Source organism: Tursiops truncatus, unplaced genomic scaffold (assembly GCF_011762595.2).
Source record: "Tursiops truncatus isolate mTurTru1 unplaced genomic scaffold, mTurTru1.mat.Y mat_scaffold_275_arrow_ctg1, whole genome shotgun sequence".
In the NCBI taxonomy this organism is placed as follows: domain Eukaryota; kingdom Metazoa; phylum Chordata; class Mammalia; order Artiodactyla; family Delphinidae; genus Tursiops; species Tursiops truncatus.
This window is the reverse complement of record NW_022983256.1, coordinates 15356-40067: the sequence shown is the minus strand read 5'-3', so window position 1 is coordinate 40067 and position 24712 is coordinate 15356. Positions and strand designations below refer to the sequence as shown.

At 44.2% G+C, this 24712-nt stretch overlaps 1 long non-coding RNA gene across 10 annotated transcripts in view; it reads right to left on the bottom strand.

The window, feature by feature from the left end:
• LOC141277737 (uncharacterized) overlaps window positions 1-24712 on the bottom strand; it is a 70910-nt gene that overhangs the window by 31420 nt on the left and 14778 nt on the right. For 5 of the 10 annotated variants that reach the window (XR_012329514.1, XR_012329510.1, XR_012329518.1 and 2 more), the window contains exons 1-6: window positions 10512-10892; window positions 4295-4496; window positions 3884-4078; window positions 3489-3548; window positions 3256-3359; window positions 2139-2260 (exon numbers count right to left, since the gene is read on the bottom strand). This is a non-coding gene — a long non-coding RNA (uncharacterized lncRNA). Of the gene's footprint in view, window positions 1-2138; window positions 2261-3255; window positions 3360-3488; window positions 3549-3883; window positions 4079-4294; window positions 4497-10511; window positions 10893-24712 lie in introns of those variants that run through there. The other 5 variants (XR_012329513.1, XR_012329515.1, XR_012329511.1 and 2 more) reach the window with 5 other exon arrangements.

Genomic DNA, 24712 nt, shown 5'->3' with positions numbered 1-24712 from the left:
CAGGGCTTCACCATTGATTGGATACATTCATTTCTCCATTTAACACAGGTTATCAGTAACTGTGCTAGTCGCTGGGAACCAAGGGTAAGCAAAACAGTCATGATCCCTTCCTGACGGACCATATGGTAAACACCTATCTAAAACTGGATGTGAAATGTGATGAAGTCTATAAGCGAGAGGTACATGGTGTTATGTGAGCTATGGTAGGGGGATGTGATGAGTTGAGTAGGTAAGGGGATACTTTCTTGACAAAGTGACACCTGAGAAGACATGAGAAGGAGGAGGAGGCATCAATCAGTTGCAAACTAAACAGAAGGACATTTCCTGCAGAGGGGCAGCATGGGCAATGTGCTGTTGTAAGTATGTAGGCCTGAAAGGAGGCCACTGTGGGCTGGAAGATTGAGAATGAAAGGAAGGAGGGGCAAGACGAGGCTGCAGATATCATGCTCCATCCTGCTCAGGGGATGCCCTGCCCTGCACAATAGCACACCCAGAGCGCCAGTGCACAGCCAGATGAGCTCTAGAATGCAAGTCAATGCTGCTTCTTTCACCAAGAAAGTCTTGCCTGGTAAACTAAACAGCATATCTAGTGGACATATGATTTACATTCTGAAGCAAGCTCCCCATCTTACGGAACGGCGACGGTTCTCAGGGGGCCGGTCAAGAGCCTCTCCGCGTGTATCCCAGGGACCCACCCGCCTGCGACTTTCGGCCGCCTCACAGGAAGCTACGACGCCCAGTCCTATGGCTACCTGTGCAGCGAGGTGTACTCCGCGGACGCGTTCCACACACACTTCAAGTAGGAGGGTGGCCTGAGTGGCAAGGTGAGAGGCCGGCCTGCCGCGAAGACCAAGAAGGTGCTCTTTGGCCTGGGCCTAGATGCTTGTGCCGCCCCCCTGGCCCTACCGGGCTCTGAGGGCCCTGCCTGGACCCCCTGCCCCCCTGCCCTTGGTTCAGTCACAGCAGAGGTGGCCACACGCACACCCTCTGTGACCTCAGCGTTCCACCCTCCTGCAGCCCCGCCCCCTCTCCACCGGTTGCCATGGACTACAGAAGCTGCATCCTGAGGCCAGGGGGTTCCCAGGATGCCAAGGGAAGACACCATGGCCTTAAATGAGTCGCAGAGGCCTTAAGTGGGCTTGTGTGGTTGGGCTCACCTCTTATGTTTCAGTGAACTTGTGAGAAGACAGGGACCTGCAGCCTCACAATTGGGCTCCACAGTATGATGTGTGGGACAGACCTCAAACTGACCCACAACATGGAGCAATACCAGCCATCGAGAGGTCTACAAGAGAGTCGCTGCAGCTAGCCCACAGGTCCAAGAAAAATAAATTCTTATTTATGTAACTGAGTTTTGGGGAGATTTGTTCCAAAGCATTATCACAGCAAGAGCTGACTAATACAACATTCTCCAAATCACTGCTATGTCCATGGCTGCCACCATGCCTACATGTAAGGCAACTGTGTCCTCGATCTTTGAGAATTCTTGAATTCTCGGTGCCTCTCCAACACAATGTACGTAGCTAAGGTTTCCCCAGATAACTTCACTAATGTACCACAAAGATCCCCCTAAGCTTTTTTAAATGTAATGCAAAGTTCTTTCTATTCGTTTTCTGTTTCTACGTAGTTAAAATTATTTTCATCAATCTAAAAGGATGGAAAATTGGAACAAAACACTTTGTGGATAGTTGTTTTTCACAAAGGAAAATCACAAACGAAACAGGCATTTCACCGGGTGTAGAGCACTAACGCCCCCTAGTGCCTCTCAATGCCAAGTGAACAGAGGCACTTAATTAAATATCGAATCCCAGCTCTCTCCGCTTGAGAGGGAGAGCAAGCCATTCTCAAGTGGAGGAGGGATGTTTTTAGCAGCTATCTGCAACATTCTGTGGACCTGGCCACTGTGTAGCTACAAAGAAACCCTTTGTCTGAGGAAACTAACTAAAGAAACTTGAAAGTGGAAAAAGAGAGAAAGAATGAGACAATACCCTTATCTTGGTGGCCCATTCACTTATTCGTTCATTTACCAAATATTCACTACGTGGAGAGTACTGTGCTGAAAACTGCACAGAACACAGAGATGTACCCCCATTCGCAGGGAGGTTAGATACCAGAGAGGGAGACAAGATGTAGATTACCTTACGGCAGTTCCGCATATGTCCTGTTAAACTCTTTACAAGTTCAGGGGAGAGAAGGGATCCAGAAATTGCTTGGATTCTCAGTGAAGTCTTCCCAGAGAAGGAGGTGTAAAATAGCTGGACTAGAAAAAAAAAAATTAACGTCATGGGTAGATTTGAAACGGAGCAGAGATGCACAGGTAATTAGACCCAGTTCTTTCTTAAAAAGTCTAGAAAGTGAAATTGAAGCCAAATTATGGAGGGTCTTGAGTGTCAATCCTAAGAGTTTGGCTGTATTGGGTTGACAGTGGGTGCCACGGATGGCTCGGAAGAGGGCAATGGCATAACCCAAGAGCCTTGGGAGGTGTAGGAGAGGTTGCAGGGAGGAAGATAGAAAGACATGCGAATCTCCGAAGCAGTCATCGTAACCCAGGTGTAAACTCATAAACGGTAGACGCGGAGTAACGGTGACACAGATGGCAGGGAGGAGTACGAGAGACACTAGAAAGAAAAACGGTCAGGGCTTCACCAGGGATTGGATACATTCATTTCTCCATCTAACAAAGTTTATCAGTAACTGTGCTAGTCGCTGGGAATCAAGAGTAAGCAAAAACAGGCATGATCTCTTCCTCACGGACCATATGGTGAACACCTACCTAAAACTGGATGTGAAATGTGATTAAGGCTGTAAGCAAGAGGTACGTGGTGTTATGTGAGCTACGGTAGGGGGATGTGATGAGTTGAGTAGGTAAGGGGACACTTCCTTGGCAAAGTGACACATGAGAAGAGATGCGAACGGTGAGGAGGCATCAATCAGCTGCAAACTAAACAGAAGGACATTTCCTGCAGAGGGGCAGCATGGGCAATGCGCCCTTGTAAGTATGCAGGCCTGAAAGGAGGCCACTGTGGGCTGGATGACTGAGAATGAAAGGAAGGAGCTGCAAGACGAGGCCGCAGAGATCGCGCTCCATCCTGCCCAGGGGATGCCCTGCCCTGCAGACTAGCACCCCCAGAGAGAGAGTACCAGTGCACAGCCAGATGAGAAGCCTGCTCTAGAATGCAAGTCAACGCTGCTTCTTTCACCAAGAAAGTCTTGCCTGGTAAACTAAACAGTATATGTAGTGGACATATGATTTACCTTCTGAAGCAAGCTCCTTATCTTACAGAACGGCACCAGTTGTCCACCGGAAGCCATCCTTTGACTCCACATTTTAGACCATGGTGAGGAGGTTAGTCTTTATCCTAAGAGCAATGGAAAGTCACAGACGGATTTGAAGTGGAGATGGTGGTGTCTGCATCATGGAACATGTATTGGAAGGCAGCCAGAGTCAGCAGAAAGAAGATGAGGAAGTTTGTGTCTGAAACACTTACTTTCTTGTTGAAGTAAGAGGTATCCCCTTCAGGTGAGAGAGCAAGGACACACAACAGAGTCTAGTGGGACATGAAAAGAGTGGAGAAAGAGTCATTGTTAACGGCCATAAGTAAGGGAGTAGAAAAAAGAAATGGGGACCACATGTCAGTTAAAATAAGACAGCCTATGTTGTTTCCATAGCTCTGTGACTGGATCTAACAAAACACATTGCTCTGAAAGCAGGTCCAGAGAAGATAAATGTTAGAGATGCGCAGAATGCATCTGCAGTGAGGTTCCATGGGACGGTAAAATGGCTTGGCAGTCTGGGTATAATGTTGTCATGATGGACCAGCAGTCAACTACAGGGAATCAGCGGTAAAATGATAAACTGTATTCTAGTCAAACTTACACTCACCAGAGCCCGGAAGGAGGAGAGCCCGTGTCTTGTGCTGCCCAGTATCCATGTCCCTCCCAGCTCAGGTATTGGCAGGGAAGCCCAGGCATCTTGTCTTGGGCCAGGCACGCACCTGGCTTGTCAGAGGGTCCCAGAGGTGCTGTGGGGAGGCAGCTTTTGCTCACCATGTTCAGGGAAGCTACAACACACCAGATACTGAAAGGAGAACCAAAGCCACTATTAAGACATAATTCAACTGTCTCCCAGTCCAGCAAGGGGTCCTGTTAGCACCGTATCAGTGCAACTGGCGTCACCCCACCCCAGGACCAAGCCAAACAAACGCCTCTCCAGGGGCCTCGAGACCCCACGACCTGGGCCACACACACGGGAGCATCACTCAGCTATGCAAAGGGGTGAAGCCCTGACACTCACAACAACGTGGACGGACCCTGAGAACACGATGCTCAGTGAGAGAAGCCAGACACAGAAGGACACACAGTGTGTGATTCCATTGATGGGAAACGTCCAGAACAGGCAGATCCACAGACACAGAGTGTCAGGGGCTGGAGCAGGGGACTGCCGGCCCTTTGCGCTGATGGAATGTTCTGGAATTAGAGGTGAAGGCTGCACAGCTCTGTGAATATAGTAAAAGCCATTAAATTGTACACTTCATATGGGTGAGTTCAGTGGTGTGTGAATGCTATCTCGGCAAAGCTGTCATTTAAAAAGACACAAAACCCACAACACCCAGCGTGGCTCCTTCTCCCCTTGTCCCACCCCTTCACCTGGTGTCTGTCCCAGACCAGGTGTGGGCCCAGCGTGTCCTGTGGCCCCAGCACCTGCTCTCCGGTGGGACCCTCACTCAGCCTGCAGGTGAGCACAGAGCAGACGCCAGGGAGGCACCTGCACACCAGGGGAAACGTGAGCCACCACCACCATGGGACATGCAAATCCTTCCCTAGAGCTCCCCGCCCCAAGCCCCATGACTCCTGCCATCCCCGTGGGCACCACCCCGTGGCGGTCCCCCCCCCCCAGGGACACAGCCTGCAAAAACCCCTTCCCCACCCAGGAAAAGACGTGTCAGGTTTTTAAAGGACCAGCGTTCTCAGAGGTAACCTCTCTCACACACCGGCTGCCCGTGCACCTGGTGTGAGCCTGACGTGCTTTCCCGACATCGGCCGCGTACCCCATGACTAACTGAGGGGATTCAAACGGAAGCCCCTCAGAGATGAGGAGGCGTCGTCATCCAAGGTCAATACTCAGTGAAGCACGCAGCCTCCGACCTCCCAACTGCAGCTCACGGGAACCTGTGACTCGGGAGCCCCTCCAGGCGCCCTGGACAGGAAGAGGGCCCGGTCCGACACAGGGGCGCTGAGGAACAGAGCCCCGGGCTAGGCACCGCGACAGCGGCCGTGGGTGGGGAGAGAGAGTCTGGGAAGGAACAAGAAAGGCGGGCAGTGAGGGAGGCACTACAGAGCCACGCATGAGCTGCGGAGGACCATGGACAGGCACCCGGCATGTCCTCTGTTAACACCCTTGGGACCGCTTGACGCCATGGGCGTGGCAGGAGACCCGGCTGGTGGGAACGGCAGGGACAGCTTGAGGGGACAGAGAAGACGTCAAAGAGGCCTCCAGGCAGCACCCTGAGTGGGAGGAAGGAAACAGGACTGTCATCCCACAGCCAGGGAGAGAAGGCGCACGCACTGGGGAAGAGTGCCAGGACCACGAGAGGAGGACACAGCAGAAAGAAAGAGGGAGGAGAGGGGTTTCCTGGGAGACATGCGCCGGGCCCGGGGCCCAGGGATGCGCAGACACAGTCAGTCACACCCTACAGGTCCCCAAATCCAAAAGGGACACCAAACACTCTGTATCTTGATTGTATCAATGACAATGAAATCATTACATCGGTGCATAGCTTTGTAAGATGCCACCATCGGGAGAAACTGAGTAAAGAGAACGTGGGATGTGTCCGACCTATTTCTGACAGCTGTGCAAGAATCTACGATAATCTCAAAATAAAAAGTTTAATTTAATTAAGGAAAAAAGGACGCAGCTCTTAGAGGTAGCCTGGGGGCCGGTCCCCTGCAGCTCCCAGCCGCCTCCTGCCTAGTGAATATCCAAAGGGCCGGCTGGCTGCCTCTGGCCCCTCCCACCAGGAACAGAGTATACAGGCAGCATTTGGATGTTAGGGACCAAAGTATGAAAGCTAACAGGCACGTACATACGGAATACCAGGCATTTCCCGGTGATCCCTTCCTCTTCAAAGGGGCTACTTCACCCACGGAAAGTCCTCAAAGGGTTAACCTGCCTTCCACCTGAGCTCAGATTAGGCAGGACTCACACCAGCAGAGGTCAGATCAGAAAATGTTTTCTGAGTCACAGGGAGGGATGGCTCACTCACCCTCCCACTTCAGCTACTACCCACTGTGGAGTGAAGGGTGTGACTGCTCAGCAGGCATTCATCAGGGCTCGTGGGCTCTCAGGAGGAAGCCAGAAGCAGGCGGGGACACTCACGCTGGGGCCGCTCCACGCCCACAGCCTCAGTGAGTCACGGAGGGGAAGGACCACTGCACGCCCTTGCTGGCTCCTGCCCTGCCATCAGGCAGCCGAAGATACCACCTGCTTCCTCCTGAGCTGAGACCCGGTTTTCCCACCAAAAGAAGGACCATCCTGCTTTAGAAATGCCACCGTGAGCTATAAGTAGATATCTGGGAACTCTCAGTCACAGAAGGAACAAAACTCGCCCTGCACCCCACCCTCCTATTTGTCAATTGCGCAAAAGCCCATCTTGGAGGCTGGACATTTCGGAGTACAGGCGGTTGTGGCTGTTTACACTTCCTCCTGCGGGTGCCCCCACCTCAGAGAAACCACCCACACCTCCCCCAGGGCAAATCTGGCAGCCCCACTCTCTGGGACCTCAGTTGATCCCATATACGGGGCACTACACTTCAGCTAACTTCTGTGTTTATAGATCACCTACCGTCCTTAGTTCATAAGTTTTGAGAATAAGAATACTGTCACCCTCAGAATGGGAGAAAATATTTGCAAACGAACTAACGGACAAAGGATTAATCTCCAAAATATATAAACAGATCATGCAGCTCAATACTAAAGAAACAAACAACCCAATCCAAAAATGGACAGATGACCTAAATAACCATTTCTCCAAAGAAGACATACAGATGGCCAAGAAGCACGTGAAAAGCTGCTCAACATCACTAATTATTAGAGAAATGCAAATCAAAACTACAATGAGGTATCACCTCACACCAGTTAGAATGGGCACCATCAGAAAATCTACAAACAACAAATGCTGGAGAGGGTGTGGAGAAAAGGGAACCCTTTTGCACTGCTGGTGGGAATGTTAATTGATACAGCCACTATGGAGAACAGTATGGAGGTTCCTTAAAAAACTAAAAATAGAATTACCATTTGATCCAGCAATCCCACTACTGGGCATATACCCAGAGAAAACCATAATTTAAAAAGACACATGCACCCCAATGTTCACTGCAGCACTATTTACAACAGCCAGGTCATGGAAGCAACCTAAATGCCCATCGACAGATGAACAGATAAAGAAGTTGTGGTACATATACACAATGGAATATTACTCAGCCATAAAAAGGAAAGAAATTGAGTCATTTGTTGAGACGTGGATGGATCTAGAGACTGTCATACAGAGTGAAGTCAGAAAGAGAAAAACAAATATCGTATGTAAACGCATGTATGTGGAACTTAGAAAAATGGTACAGATGAACTGGTCTGCAGGGCAGAAGTTGAGACACAGATGTAGAGAACAAACGTATGGACACCAAGGGGGGAAAGCCGCGGGGGGGTGGGGATGGTGGTGTGTTGAACTGGGCGAGTCGGATTGACATGTATACACTGATGTGTATAAAACTGATGACTAATAAGAACGTGCTATATAAAAAAATAAATTAAATAAAATTCAAAAATTAAAAAAAAAAAGAATACTGTCTACTGTCCTCTGCGCCCCCTGGAACACTCACTCTAAATATCCAGGAGGTGCTTGCAGAATGAATGAATCAATGAACAAACAAGCTCACTCATTTCAAACGTGCGGTCACGTGAATAACCTGACCTTCTAAGAAGTTAAGCTTCTGGAAGGAGCCCATTTTCTTAATGTATTCAGCATCGACTCATCACAAAATATGAACTCTTATAAAGTACTGCCCCCTCACTTCCCATGAGAAAGCAAAATTCCTCAGCAGGGAAATGGGAGGGTAGCAGACATTACCCGCAAAGCTTTAGGAAGGCTGCAGCTCGCTGAGCACTTCACTAGGGCCCCTGACCGCCTGCCTGATAGTAGGACAGACACACCAGGAATGGCTGCTGACCGGCAGAAAGAGCACCCGGCCAGGCAGGCAGCACACCCTGCACCCTGCCAAGCGAGGTCCAGCCAGCAAGGGAAAGATGCTCTCTCCACTTCAGAACCGCCCACCACTAGAAAGCCAGGTCCTGCCAGGGCCTGGACACACGAGGCCTTCCTTACAAGGGTTATAAATCTGTGGCCTTGCTCTGCCTCGAATAAAAGACAGAGACGGGGACAACATGACCATCTCCAGATGAACCTTCAACTTCGTTTCAAGTGCCTGGGTGCTGGGTCACAGTGCATTTCTAAACTCTTCCAATACTCAAAAATACCAATTTCTAAGATGCAGAAGGGTTGTTAAACATATACTTAGCACAGATCCCAGTCCCACTCCTGAGTATTTTCTCAAGTGAGGTAAAAACCCAAGTTCACATGGAAACCTGCCCTGGGATGTTTACAGCAGCTTTATTCCTGATCCCCTCAAAACTGGAAACATCCCACAAGTCCTGCCACCCGCAGGCGAATGGACAAACGCATCATGGAATACAACACAGCCAGAAAAAGGAGTGGCTTCTCATACCCGCAACAACAGGGATGACGGACTTCCCTGGTGGTCCAGTGGCTAAGACTCCGCGCTCCCAATGCAGGGGGCCCGGGGTCCATCTCTGCTCAGGGAACTAGATCCCGCACGCTGCAACTAAAACATACTGCATGCGCCAATGAAGATCCCATGTGCCGCAACTAAGACCCAGCACAGCCAAGTAAATAACTAACTAAATCAATGTTTAAAACAACAACAACAAAAAAAAACAAACCTGGGATGAATCTCGCATAGGTTTTGCTGAGCCAAAGCAGCCAGAATTGAAAAGCTACATGCTGTTGTTCCGTTCATCTGGCTTTCTGGAAAAGCCAAAACCTTAGGGACAGAGAGGAGATTAGTGGCCAAGAGGCTAGAGGCGCGCTGGCGCCAAAGGGCAGCAAGTGGGATGACAGGATTGCTCTGCCGCCTGACGGCGATCATCTGTCAAAACTCCTACAACTGTGCACTACAAGTGAACTATGCTTCACGGCTACTAAGGATAAACAAATTAATACATTTTGAAAAATGCGCCGGCCAGCCAACCGGTGCATGACAAGTGCAGTAAGAGGGGCGGGGAGGCGAGGCAAGTGGATCAGCTGGAGTTCTGAAGGCTCTCCCCACTTTCAGTTTCCCTCCCCTGGGATGTCTCCCCGCCCTGCCCACTGCTCAGGCCGCCCACCCGGGCCACCCGGAGTTACCCAACCGGAAAAGCCAGAGCCCAGGCTCAGCCGCGCCTCCGGGCACAGGAAGGGCAAAAATAGAAAGCGCCAGTGCGCGGTGGCGGGCTGGAAACCCTCGGACCTCAGATAACTGCGGAGAACCGGGGCCCGGGAGTCAACATCGGCTCCCAGGCGGTCCCAGCGTCCCGACCCCGACCCCGGCCGCGACACACTTTCCACGAACTGACACACACGGAGCCCGCGCGAGGGCCGGGTCGCCTGGAGGCCGGTCCCCCGCAAGCCGAGCGCACGAAAGAGCGCCCCAAAGGCGCCGGTCCAAGGCGCCCGCTGCGCTTTCCCTCCGGAAGGTGGGCTGCAGGGCCCAAGCGTAAACCCTGAGACAAGGAACACGCGCACCACGCCGCCACGGGGGACGAGAGGCCGGGCGTCCACCTAGCCGGACACCCTGCATTTCTGGACTCACCGGACGCCTGTGTAAATTTACGTCTGGCGTGTCATTTTCCAAAGGCCACTCAAGATCAGGGGACAGAATGCCTCCTCTCCCAGTGTCCTGCCAGCCCACCCACTCAAGATCAGAGGGACAAACTGCCTAACTAAAACAAAACAGAAACACAAAAAAACTGGAGTGAGGGAGGAAAGGGTGCCCTGAAAAATAAAAAAAGAACTAAGCACGTTGACAGCGCTAAGAATAAACTACCAGGAAAAAGAAACCCTACATGTCAGATCCTAAAGTACAGAAGGGCAAGCCCCGGCATTCCAGGCCCGGGGGGACCGGGGTCCCCAGCCCTGCAAAGCCAACCGCAGACCGGCTCAGGCGCTCCTCGGAAGCACGGGGTCCCCGCGGCTGAGTCTGCGCCCCCGGCCGGCGCCGGCTCCCCTCTGCCCACCCTGCGCGCGGGGGCTAGAAACTGCCGCGGAGAACCACGGCGGGGCGGGAAGGGGGCCTCCAAACAGGGTCTGGCGACTCGAGTCGCTCCGTTTCTCGGTGGGCTCAGCGCGCGCCGTGGGGGAAGAGGGGCGGGGGCCCGGGAGGAGGAGACGGGCGGCACTTACGTAGACCGGCAGCGGCCACGGGTAGACGGCGGGCTCGGCCCCCACGAGCGACTCCAGCCTCAGCTCCAGCTTCTCCCCCATGTCTTCGCGCGCGGACCCCGCACCGTGCTAGTTTGGCGGTTGGCGGAGGGGCGCGGCGCCGCCGGCGGGGTCGGGGCAGACGGGCAGACGGGAGGCTGAGGGGAGGGTGCCTGGCCTGGGCCTCAGCTGCCGCCGCCGCGCTCCCATCCGGCCCCCGGCTCCCTCTTTGCGGTCACAGGCGCGGGGCCTCCAGCGCTGTCGCCAACCCGGGCCGGCGTGAGGCGAGCACAACAGCCGGGGGCCGGGCTGAACCACTCGCGGCACGCGCGGACCGCCCCGTGGACTCGCACGCTCTCACGCACGGACGCACGCACGGACGCACGCACGCACGGACGCACGTCTTCGGCTGCCCCTGGCCACCCCCACCGGCCCGAAGCGGGGACCCGGGAAGACTCCTCAGGGCCAGTGGTGGCGGGTTCGACTCCCGCACTTGACACACCGTGACACACCCCCTCCCCCCCCAATAATAAGACTATAATTCCTATTAAATATGACAGCCAGAATCCCGGCTTCTGTTCACATAAATGCCGTGTATTTAGCCTATGCTAGGCACCAGACCACAGACGCTCAGTACTGGCAAAAAAGGAAATGCCCTGCCCTCATAGCACTGCCATTTTAATTGGAATAGTAGTGACAATGGTCAAGGGAGAAAATAAAGTGTCATCATCGCCACGGGGATGGTTAATCTCATGTGCGCACTGCGTGGGGCCCCGGCAACCACAAACATTATTCCAGATGTGGCCAGGAAGGTATTTTTCAAGAGAGGTTAACGCTGAAATGGGTCCACTTTGCATAAAGGAGATTGTCAATGCCACGGTGTGGGTGGGCCTTGTCCATCACTTGAAGGACTGGAGAGAAAAATGAGGTTCCCTAGAAAGAGGGAACTGTTCCTCCAATGGCCTTGGGACATCAGCTCTTCCCTGTGTCTCCAGCCCAGAGTCCTGCCCTGACTTGCCTGCCTCACGGTCACATGAGTCAACTCCTTAAAACAAAACTATATATGTAAAAATACTGAATATATACAAGCCTATTAATTTGTATATGTGTGTATACATATTATATATATGTATACACGTTTATATGTGCGTGCGTTTGTAGTATATGTGTAAGTACTATATACAGTATACATACAAGCCTATATATTTGTGTGTACATATTGTATACATGTATGTATGTGTATATATATAGTATACATATTATAAACGTGAACATGCTGTATGTATATATATTGATATACGGGTGTGTATATATATAGTATATGTACACTGTATGTATGTATACAGTGTATATTTATATATAGGTGTGTCTCGATTTTTTTTTAACTATGGACATCCAGTTGTTTCAGCACTATTTGATGAAAAGACTATATTTGCTCCATTGTATTGTCTTTGTTCTTTTGCCAAAGACCAGTTGATTGTATTTATGTGGGTCTATTTTGGGGCTCTTTATTGTTCCATTGATCTACTTCTTGTTTCACCAATACCACCCTGTCTTGATTACTGTACCTTCATAATAAGTCTTCAAGCTGGGTAGTGTCATTCCTTCAACTGTGTCCTTCAATGAGGTGATAGCTATTCTGGGTCTCTTGCCTCTTCATATGGACTTTAGAATCAGTTTGCCAATATCCATAAAATAACTTGCTGGGATTTTGATTGGGATCGCACTGAATTTCTATAGATTAACTTAGAAAGAACTGATATTTTGAGAATACCGAGTCTTCCTATTCATGAACATGCAATATCTCTCCATTTATTTAGTTATTCTTTGACTTCATTCATCACGGTTTTGTAGTTTTCCTCCTATAGATGTTGTACATATTTTATTAGATTTATATAGAAGTATTACAGTTTTGGCAATGCTAATGTAAATAGTGTCAGGTTTTTTTTAAATCTATTCCACTTGTTCATTTTTGGGATATAGGAAAGCAATTGCCTTTTGTATATTAACCCTGGATCCTGCAACCTTGCTATAATCACTTATTAGTTACAGGAGTTTTGGGTCAACACTTTAAGATTTTCTACATAGATGATCATGTCACCTGTGAACAAAGACAGGTTTATGTCTTCATTCTCAATCTGTACACCTTTTATTTCCTTTTCTTGCCTTATTGCATTAGCAAGGACTCGCAGCACAATATTGAAAAGTTATAATAAAGGAGGACATCCTTGCCTTGTGCTTAATCTTAGTGGGAAAGCATTGAGTTTCTCTCCAGTAAGTATGTCAGCTATTGGTTTTTTTGTAGATCATATTTATCAAGTTAAGAAAGTCCCTCTCTATTCCTAGTTTACTGAGAGTTTTTCTCATGAGTGCACACTGGATTTTGTCAAATGCTTCTTCCGCATGTATTTATATGGTTTTTTTCCTTTATTTGTCTTGGTTGGATTATATTAATTAATTTTCAAATGTTGAACCAGCCTTATGTACCTGACACAAATCCCGTTTGGTCATGGTATATAATTGTTTTTATACTTTTTTGGCTTCAATTCGCTAACATTTTGTTGAGAATCTCTGACACAATTTTTATCACATTTCTACTATAAAAGGTTTGGGATTCTAACGAATTTAAGCTATTAATTAGTCTTATCAAATTGTGCTCAAAGATACACCATAGCAGAACCCTGAGGGAATGGATAGTGAATGGTAAGGCCTGAATTTACACTTCTTTTAATCCTGAATCCTGAATCCATCTCTCAACAAGAGTTCACGGTTGATGTTTATTTTTTTGGAAATTAGACATAGCTCACTCCATTCATTCATTCAACAGATTCTACAGCAGAAGGGAGGCTCCTAAGGAGGTAGGGTGTATTAGTGGGGCTTCAGGTTATTACAGGGAATGAAAGCAAGGACTCATAATGGAGACGGTGATATTTGAGGAAAGACCTAAAAAAGTGAGTGGATGAGTACTGTAGATAGTAAAGACAACAGCAATTCAGGTAAAGGGAACAGCAAGTGAAAATGTCTTCCTACTATACTTGTTGAACATCAAGGACTAAAGAGTATAAGGTGTTTGGAAAAGAGTGAGCAAGGAGTAGAGGTGGAGGAGATGAGATCAAACATATAATGTGGAGGATAATCATGGTGCAACTTTCCAGCATTTTAAGAACTTCAGCTTCAACTATGATGAAGGGGAAGACACTGAAGTCACGTAATTCTTCTGACTTAGATTCTCAAAGTGTTCTCCAGCCACTGTGTTAAGGACACAGTTCAGAGGGATAATAATTAAGATGACAGACAACGAAATCTTAATCCTGAGTGGTAACAGTGGAAAAATCGAGAAACTGTCAAATTCTGGTTCTATCTCAAAGATAGGGCTGACACATTTTGCTTGTGTATTGGATGTGAAAGGAGAGAGAAAGAAAAACATTAAAGATGAATCACATTTTGTAACTGAGCACCAGGAAGAATGGAGCTGCGCTTTTCTGTTTTGGAAAGTCTACAGAAAAAGCATGAGTGACTATGTGTGTATTTGATTGCAAGGTATATTAAGTTTGGGATGTCAATTAAATGACAAAACAGAGATATTCTGTTAGTAACCAGTCTTGTTAGGTGGACCCAGTCCGTAAATGACAACCATCAACCTACCTAATCTGCTCAGTTTGAAGCCCCATAAAGGATTTGGGGGCATTAGTGTGAAGAGGGCTTCCTTTTGCGTTTGTGTGTATGTGTGTCATTTGCTTTGACACTGTGGTTAGGCTAAAGTAGCACTATTCTGGGCTTTCATCTTTGGCAACTTTTTTCTCACCAAGAAGATTTTTTATTGGGTTGACGCCAAATGAGTATTTGCCTGATTCTTTAAGTATTTTCCTAGTTTGGACAGCCACAAATTTGGTTAGTATTTGTTAATTTCACCCTTCAACTTGGACACACTTGAAGCAAAGTGAAGTCCCACCACACTGATGGTAGACTCCATCTGAGCATGCTCAAAAGAGCACAGAAGGTTGTCCACGGGGAGGGTACTATCAGAGGCTGATTGACAGCATGTTTGTTGTAGACCAACTTAAGGGCAAACACATACGGTTCTTACGCTTTCCTGCTCCTAATAATAGGCAATGGCAGGCTCTGGATCACAATGTTTGAACCCAGCAGGAACAGTGTTGCATTATATGTGGCATGACTAAGATAAGGGGTATATATGTTATCTAGCATATATCTTCTTTTTTATGCTACACAAATACAAGGCTGTCACTTTCTGAGACATTAAACTTTCTCTGGCTGTGACAGATTAAAAGCAGATGCCAAGTTAGAAACATTTCTGAATTAGGTGATTTGGGTTCCTTGACCAGGTTAAAAAAAACAAAACAAAACTGGTTTTCTTCTTGGTTTCACATTTAAACAATATGAGTTAGTCTAAACTATATGACCAAAAAATCGAACTACTAAAGTAACAGGCTCTTATCATTATTATTTTGATATAATAAATAATAGAGGGATATTGTTTTACTAATAATTACCAGCATTTAGTAACGACAAGCCAAACATTAAGCCTTTAGGAAATTTGTGAACTCCTTCATTTCTTACAATAACTCTGTCAGATTGGTACCAGTATTTATCCCCATTGATGAAGAAACTCAGTTTCAGAGGAAGACACTGGGGCACAGAGAGGTTAAATGTAACTTGTCTATAATTGCCCTAGCTGCTACGCTAGTCGGCTTCATCAACCACTATCACCACTATCACATTTTTTTAATTGGACTTCAGATTCAGATAAACAATTTTTCCTGGTTGCAAGGAAATCATTTAACAGGCCCACATTGCAATGCTTGAAATGCAAGTCTGAGCCCAAATCTGAGAACCCTAAACCATGTGATCACTAAAAATACTGAGTATCAATTCTGAGCCTTATAATACGAGTTTGCATTTAAAATAACAGGTCCTATTAGGAATAAGTGTACAAATGGCATTCTAGGAGGGAATATATCCAACAGGTGTTTTAAATTCCTTTAGTGGCAGTGAAAAAGTATGAAGGCATTTCCTGCAACACTAAATGAGCTGATTTGCTTTTGGTGGGTAAACACTGAACTTAGTTTACAAAACTTAACCTGAAAGTATTTTCTAAGTATCCTGCTATTACTCAAAGTTAGCCTTGTTATCTCCTTTAACAAACAAGAATGGTAAGACACAGTCTCAGTTAGTATAGTATGGATAAATCATTTGCAGTCTTGGGTAAACTTGTACCTTAACGAATGTTTTCAATTTGGGGAAGACATGATTTCACAATTGCCATTCTCTATGCGTATTATTGCCATATAAACTAATTCCAGCAAAAGAAAGCTATAGTTAGGTAGAACCTTTCATAAAGTGATGCAGTCATTCAGGAATACTTTATAACCTAAACCGACTGGACAGTCAGTAACCAATGAATTATCCTAATGCTGATTCATCTCAGAGGTCCTTTATTCCAATGACTTTCGCTGCTATCCTTCTCTTTTCCTTTTGGGATTAAGAACTACGCATAAAGTCTTAGTTACTCTAAGGTTCACCTTGTACCTCTCCTGTCATACAACTCGTCACTTTCCCCATCATCTGCCGCCAAATGCCAAAAAGAAATCTGAGTACTCTGCGGTCATGGCACAGGTATTTCTAAAGAGAGAAACACCTGTTCAAAAATCACTAATCCGAGAATAAATATATGGGGAAATGAACTGGGGACATGAGTGGAATCAACTGAAACCGTGAGAGGCCAGCAGGGCAGATATGTGTGTCTCTATGTGCCTTAAAGAATAATGCTCTCTATGAGAAAAAATGCTTTAATGCCCCAAACTTTAATCCAATTAATATCTGGGAATATATTTCAAGACCACTTGTATATATGTGTATGTACATAATGTTAGCATTGTATATTATTTGTGTTATGTTCTCCCTTATATTCATGGGAATATGTTGCCTTTAAAGTTTAAACTTTCTTGTTGATTTTTTACATGGATGAAGGTTCACACAGTAAGATAAGTTCAAGGATTTCTTTCTCCAGTACCATTGATATGAATTCCTATTACTTAATTTCTTTTTGATAGATTTTCAGATGACAGTCCAAGATAGTTCTGCCAATGGAAATCACAGGACTACCAAATATGGAAAAGACTTTGGAACACTTACAGTGTGTTTTCATGGTCTGCATCAGAATTCTACAGAAGGCGTTTGGCTGAATTGGCAGTGAAATGAGAATGGAAAGTTAGTGTGTCGGTTACTTTTCAGTGCGGTATGTTTTCTTTTCTACTATTCTACTATGTATTAGAAATTACGTAAAAATCAGGAGAAGAGAAATGGTTAAGAAAAAACATAATCTGTCATGTTAAAGACATTCGGCACTTACCTAGACTCACAGGTAACATGAGAGAACATGAGAGCTGGCTTGTGAGAGCTAACCTTGTTCCATTTCCCTCAGTGTCTTCATGAAAAGCTTTGAGGCTCAAAGAAGGAAGTGACCCTGCCAGGTGCATACCATGAATCAGTGATGAAAGGGAGACTCCTTGGCTTCTGTAGAGCCATGCCTCTGTGCACACGGTATTAAAGAAGCATTAATTAAATGCCCCTTTACCTAACAACCTGGAGCTTAATCATAGGGTTTGGGCTTCTTGTCTCTTCTTTTCTTTTGCTTTCTCTTTTACATCCTTGGAGGCCTTAGGTTTTAGTTGCTCTCTTGAACTGGATTTACAAGACATTTATTTTCACTAGCCCTTATTTTTTTGGATTGTAGGCTGAATTTTTAAGAAGTTGGGGAAGGATACTGAACTGCCAAAAGTTAACAGATTATTGGCAAAGATATAAAAATAATTAGAATGCCAATTTCCCTGGGTATTCCCTGTGTACTTTAGGGGTAAAAATAGTATTTGTAAAGTGATTTCAAAATGTGCAAATATTACCTGTGGGATATAACCTACGGGTGAAGAGCACTAACTCTAAAATTAATTTGCCTGGATCTTTTTTCCCCAGCTCCACCACTTATTAGTGGTGGGAGTTCAGGAGTGGTACTTCTTTGTGTTTCACTTCCTCTTTGAAAATCAAGGGCTTAATAACCTCACCCATTTTACAGGGCTGTGGTGTGGAGTTAATACATGTAGAGTGGTTCAGAATCCATGCCACTCTTAAGTCTTTTAAAATCAATCTTACTATTGTTGTTACTACTATTATTAATTTGTTAGCTGTCCTTGAAAATGTTTGCCAGCAGTACTCACTTGCTTTTCTTTTTGCTGTATATTCTCTACATCCCACTTAAGCGTTCTACCAAACCTTAAGAGGCTCTTTTCAGATATTTTACACCTCTTTACTTGTTTCTCACAGCAAAAGTAAAAGGAGTGTGGCTCCCCTTGATCAAACAAACCAGAACTTTGGTTTTCTCCCATTCATACACATTGGTGAACAGATGTGAAAAAACGACTCCATGGGGCTTTCAGTCTGGAGCCAAACATCCAGGCTCTGTGTAACTCGACACTATTATGCACACATGTTGGTCCCTTAGGACTCAAAAGAATCTCAACTAAGCCCATCATTATTTCAGGAATATGACGAATGCTTTTTGTGAAGTAGTTGAATGTAACAGAAATACAAGAAAAAGCAGAGGTGTTTTGTATCACAACTTTTTGAGAAATGCTCAGAGCTCTAAGATGCAGCTGACAATTCCCCCATCAGCTAATGCTTTCAAAGTGACCATAAATTTCACTATAAATACATTTTTTCAGCAATGGCACTAACGCAGTGACTATACTGCTCAATTCCTCACAGTGTCAGCATTAAATACATTAAAAGGGTAAGTTAAAATATCTGTCTGATTGCTTCTGACATAACCCCGAGATCTCTTTTATTTCTGTACTCCATCAATTATAATGTGGAACATTAAGACAAATTATTTCTAAACACTAACGAGGAATGTAGCAACAAGTGGCACACAATCAAGGGGAATTTTGCCGTAGCATGGTGCTTATTTTGTTACAAGCAGGAGTGCAAACCCAAAGGATGTAATTTAGAGGAAACTCTGTCCCGTCTATTCTCTAGGAACTAGAACAAGGAGACTGAGAGAAGATGATTCTGGGTAACTCAAACCGTTTTCTCCGACTTACAGCTGACTAATAGGGAGCAAACTCCCATGGAAGGCTGTGATCTGCTTGAAGAAAGCTACGAGGTTGCCCTGGTTAGGGTCTTTCATATACAGTTATTCAAGCTCAGACTTGATCATCTGTCAGGGATGCTACAGTAGGGAGAGTTTTGCCATAGTTCTGAGACTCAGCAAGATCACTTCCAACTCTAAAACCTACAATGTTAATTTAATCACCAACACCAGCCATCATTAAGAGCGACCTTAAATAACTCCAAATCTGTTCATCTACTCACATATTCTTTACACAGTCAACAGACCTCGAGTGATTACTACATGCCAGACACAGTTCTAAGACACAGAATAAGGGATAAGAAAGGTAACAACCTCTGTCACTGTGGGGCTTGAGTTCTTTGGGAAGAAGTTCATCTAACTACAAAGAGACACCAAAGATAATATTTGTTTTTATTATTATTCTGTGAAAGAAGTAAGGTAATATGATAAATTGGGACTAAGTTAGGCTGGTAGGACAATCATGGAAAAATATCTTTAAAAGATGAGTGCCAAAGAATAGAAAGGAATCATTTATGGATAATTTTTCTGGAAATAATATTTCCAAAACATGGTAAAAGCAAATACAAAGGCGCTGAGGCAAGATGAAGCTTAACTACAATCAAGAAACAAAAAGAAGCTAAAAGGTTAGGTCAGGAGATAACCACACAAATTTACACCAGCTGGTCCCTAACTTCAAGTCTACGTGGATATATTCTTGAGGTGAGTTAGACATACATATCATCCAAAAAACAAAAAGAAGTTGACTCCACAATTACCCTGGAAATTCTGAGACTCTTTACAAAGGCACCACCGTATTAAAGTTCACAGACATCATTCTCCAAACTCCACTCTGGCCATCACTTGCAGGCATTTAACAGGGGTGTTTAATATCCTCTCTAAAATATTGGGCAGGAAGAACAAACATCCTAGCATGTCTGCACCGTGCACCTAGTGTCCCACAATTGAAAAGTAGCTGGAGCTCACCCTGCTGATGGCTTTGCCGGTTTTTTTTTTTTTTTTTTTTTTTTTTTACCTTTTATTAAGAATCCCATCTCTTTTAAGAACTGGGATATATTTTTTGAGGGAAATAAACTATAGGAAAATTCAACTGACAGAGATCATACTGTACTTAACTTTTCTGTTCTTTTCTACATTTATTTGTTGAGACAAACATCTGTTCTTAGCCTTTTTTTAATGGCTCTGTTAAATAGAACAAACACACAGTACACTGCACATACTTAAAGAACACAATTTAAGTTCTGAAATATGCGTATACCCATGGACCTGCCAACACAATCAAGAGAAGGAACATATCCTCACTTGCAAGTGTTTTTATGCCTCATTCATAAAGCCCCTTTTCCCCCTCACATTCCACCCCTCCACATCCCCAAGTGACCACTGATACGCTATCATATCACTCTATCATTAGACACGTGTTTGCAATTTTCTAGAAATTTACATAAATGGATTCACACAGTGAGGACTCTTTTATCTGGCTTCTTTCACACAATGTAATGATTTTGAGAGTAATTCATATTTTTGTAGGTATCGATAGTCAATCACTTTGCTTTGCTGAGTAGTGTTTCACTGTATGAGTATACCACGGTATGTTTATTCATTCGCCTGTTGATGGGTGCTCGAGGTTGTTACAATTCTATTAAAAATAAAGATGCTGTGATGATCCATGTACAAGTCTTTGTATGAACATATGCTTTGATTTTCCTTGCATAAATATCTAGGTGCAGAAAGCCTGGATCATACGGTAGGTGTATGTTCGACTTATAAGGAAACAGCCAAACTGTTGACTGAAGTGACTGTACCATTTTCCTTCCCACTAGCAGTGTAAAAGACTTGCAGTTCCTACACTGCCTCACCAATACTTGGTGTGGTTGGACTTTTCTAATTTTAGCCATTCAATATGTGTGTAGTGGTATCTCCTGGGGCTTTCATTTTCATATAGCTAATAATTGATTACACTGAGCAACTTCATGTGTTTATTTGCATCCGTATACCTCCTTGGCAGGATCTCTTTTTAAATATTTTTACCCATGTTGTTAATTTAAAAAAATTTTTCTAATTACTGAGTTTTGAGAGTTCTATACGTGTTAGAGACACAAGTCTTTTCAGGTATATAATTTGTAAATATTTTCTTATTACTGAGTTTTGAGAGCTCTATACGTGTTAGAGACACAAGTCTTTTCAGGTATATAATTTGTAAATATTTTCTTCCAACCTGTGGCTTTTCTTTTATTAATAATGGCTTCCAAAGATGAAACCCAATTTATCACTTTTTTTCTTTTATGGATCTTGTTTTTGGTGTCATCTCTAGGAAATCTTTGCTTAACCCAAGGTCAAAAAGATTTTGTCCACGTTTTAGAGATTTATGTTTTGATCTACATTTAGTTAATTCTTTATATGGTGTGAAGTAAGGATCAAAGGTCATACTTTTGCATATGGCTATCCATGCACAGTATCCGTGTGCTATATGCTTCTGGCACCATTGGTCAAGAAGACTATCCTTTCTCCTCAAAATTCGCTTTGCAGCTCTGTTGAATAATCAATTGTCCTTATATGTGTGGATATGTTTCTGTGATCTACATTCTATTTGATTGATGTATTATATGTGACCCTTGGTTATAATATATTCTTTCACGGATGTCTTTCCACTTGCTCATGTAAATAGTCTCCCAGTAATATAGCCTTACCATTTTACTGGACATACCTAGGTATACCTGAGATGCATTTGATAAATCGATGGAACTTGCACTCAAACTAGGGTTACTTTCCAAAAACACTTAAAATGTTCAGGTGTAAAAACTATGTACTCTACAGCCTTCCTGCCTCAACCAAGAGTATGTTAATGCAGACCCACAAGCTATTTTGCACGTGTATGGGGCTGTAGAGTCTGGGGAGTATGAGCGTGGTGTGTGCTGTCTATCCCAAAAGATCATCATAGGATGCAAAGGAAACATTAAGGAAATAGACAGGAATAGTCAAATGCCAAACGTTAAAATATTTCTCATGTGTTTTAAATATTTAAATTGAGATAAATAAGCAAATTATTATAAAATAAAATACAAAAATTTAAAGAATATTTCAAAATGCTCTTTTTTGCCAGATGCAACCAGATACTAGGAATAAATAGAGGGATTTTCTGGAACCAGCTTGTCTTTCCTTTTTTTATCACCACTGAGTGATGGGGTTGTATTTTATTCAATCTATTGTACATGTGGGTGTGAATAAGATGGAATTTCTCTCAAAAAGAGATATGAGCAAAGAATATATGTTGTCAACATGTCTAAAACATTTTTTCATGTTCTGACTCATTTTTCTTTGTATTGGCATTTCAAGGGATTTTGTTTTTTAATTTGACTATTAAGATAACTTGATAACTTCAGTGATATCCCATGAAGATAATATAAACAACTGTAATGGAAAATGAAAAGATGATAATAGCAACCAGCACTGTGACATTTCTTGCCACTGTTCTTTACTATTTAGAATAGTAACAAACCCCATATTAATTTGACTTTTTGAACTTTGGCCTTTATTTTGGTGGAAGAAGTTCCTTTCACTTTGCTTATTATCTGTTTGCAATTAAAAACAATGAATGGGGGCTTCCCTGGTGGTGCAGTGGTTGAGAGTCCGCCTGCCGATGCAGGGGACACGGGTTCGTGCCCCGGTCGAGGAAGATCCCACATGCCGCAGAGCTGCTGGGCCCGTGAGCCATGGCCGCTGAGCCTGAGTGTCCGGAGCCTGTGCTCCGCAACGGGAGAGGCCACAACAGTGAGAAGCCCGCGTACCGCAAAAACAAACAAAAAAAACAATTAATGACCATACTTTTATATGATCATCTTAGAGTTGTAGAGAGGGAGGCTAGTTATGCAACTATTTATATATCTGTGGGTTCAAGAAAGTTTAAAGGCTTGATACATCCTGTGGAATGTAGCCTCCTTTCCTAGAGGGAAATGAACATATACATGTACTAACTGTAGTTTATAATAAAGCAACACCTGTTCGTAGAGGCACCTTCTATTCCAGGCATGTTTAGGTATAGGGAAGGGGAACAAGAGCTATAAAACATAAGTCTTGTCTATAAGGAGTTTACAGTTTAGGGGGGTTGAGGGCACTCAATGACTCAACGAGGATGAGCCTGATGCAGGTGGCTACAAGGTCACTCTTGGATAAAGTCTGCTTTAGGAAAGACCAGCTTACTCTTATTCTGTTAAACTCTTTAATGCGGTGTCCAATAAACGTGAATATCAAGCTCAAACGCCACTTTTTCCAGGGGGATAACAGCCAACAAGTTAATATGATTCCTACACACTTGACACAACTCACCAGAGGTCTTGAATTCGGTGAGCACATTGACCTCCTTTAAGAAAGATCACCATTTAAACTTCGAATGCTAAGTTCTAAGAGAATGAAGTAAGGAATAAGTGATATTCAGGTTCAGAGGTGGAAGAGAAAAGAGGGCTCCCCTTGAGTAGAACATTTTGTTGGATTCTCCAAAGTGGCAAACAATAAGGAGAACACTAACCAGCTAAGACTCTGAAGAAGTTGAGAATTAAGATGAAAGCCTAAGATGAAGGTCAAAATGTCCCCTAGATTTAAGGATACACTTAGGCTGAAAGGGAAACTATTGAAAAAAGATGTAGAAAATGCTAAATATTTCACAAAAAATTTATTAGAATAAAACAACTTAGCAAAGTTTGTTTGCAGAATATGAAATCAACATATACACATCACTTGCATTTCTGCACATTAACAATAAACAATCCGGAAAAGAAATTAGGAGAACAATTCCATTTACAATAGCATCAAAAAGAATAAAATACTTAGGAATAAGCTTAACCAAAGACATGACAGACTTGTACACTAAAAACTACAGCATTATTGAAAGAAACTAAGGAAAACATAAATAAATGGGAAGACATCCCACGCTCATAAACTATTGTTAAAATGTCCATATTACACAAAGCTACCTACAGATTTAAAGCAATGCCTATCAAAATCCACTATTTTTGCAGAAATAGAAGAAACGACTCCAAAATTGATATGTAACCACAAAGGACGCTCAACAACCAAAGCAAACATGAAGACCTCACACTCTCTTTTGAAATGAAGTTTTCTTGTTATTGTGGGTTATAAATCCAAAGTCCTAAAAGTCCATAAATTATCCTCCTAAATTTACATTTTGGTTAATTCTCAGTGACAGGCCTTTCCGTGCCTGAGTGGCAGTGAGGGCTGCTTCAATATCTGTAGCTTGGACTTCTGTCACTGACATGGTGTGGGTATCTCAGAGCCTGGCTCTTTTATCAGTCGATCAAATCCTGCATGAACCATGCTCAGAAGGGCCCCATGCTTGCTTGGTTTCATGCTGTGCTATTGCTGTCTTGAAATTCTTAATGATTTTATCTTTGAACTTACGTTCTGTAAGTAAAATTTATAGGACAATAAAATATACACATGAGCAGAGGAGACATGTGCAATATGTGTGTCTCCACCATTCCTGCTGCCCCATTCACATCTAGTTTTCACCCTGCTTATGGTGTGCTTTCCATGACACACTTATTTGGTACCCATTTGGAGTCTTACTGAGTTCCACCAGAATTCTGTGCTACTGCTCACATCCAAGACTAAGTGAAGGTGTTAACAGCTCCAGAAGGCCATGCTTTCCATTTGAATCTGAACTTACTTCTAACACAGAAAGAAAGCAGTTGTTTTTTAAAAAACAAGAATGTCCAAGGAATCTTATCATATCCTTTCTTACTCGTGTTACTTCCCAATATTAGCCAAACACTTCTGCTGAAAAAGATGACATATATGAAAAAGAGAAGAGAGAACAACCCATAGAACCCATTTAGGGCTCACCCTAATCTAGTGTGATGTCATCTTATCTCGATTCTATCTGAAAAAAGAATTTACTTGGGCACATTCACAGGTTCCAGGTGAACGTGAATTTGGGGAGGACACTATGCACCCCAGTGCAAATACTTTCAACAACACTTTTTCTTTGCAGTTTGAACAAGAGGCA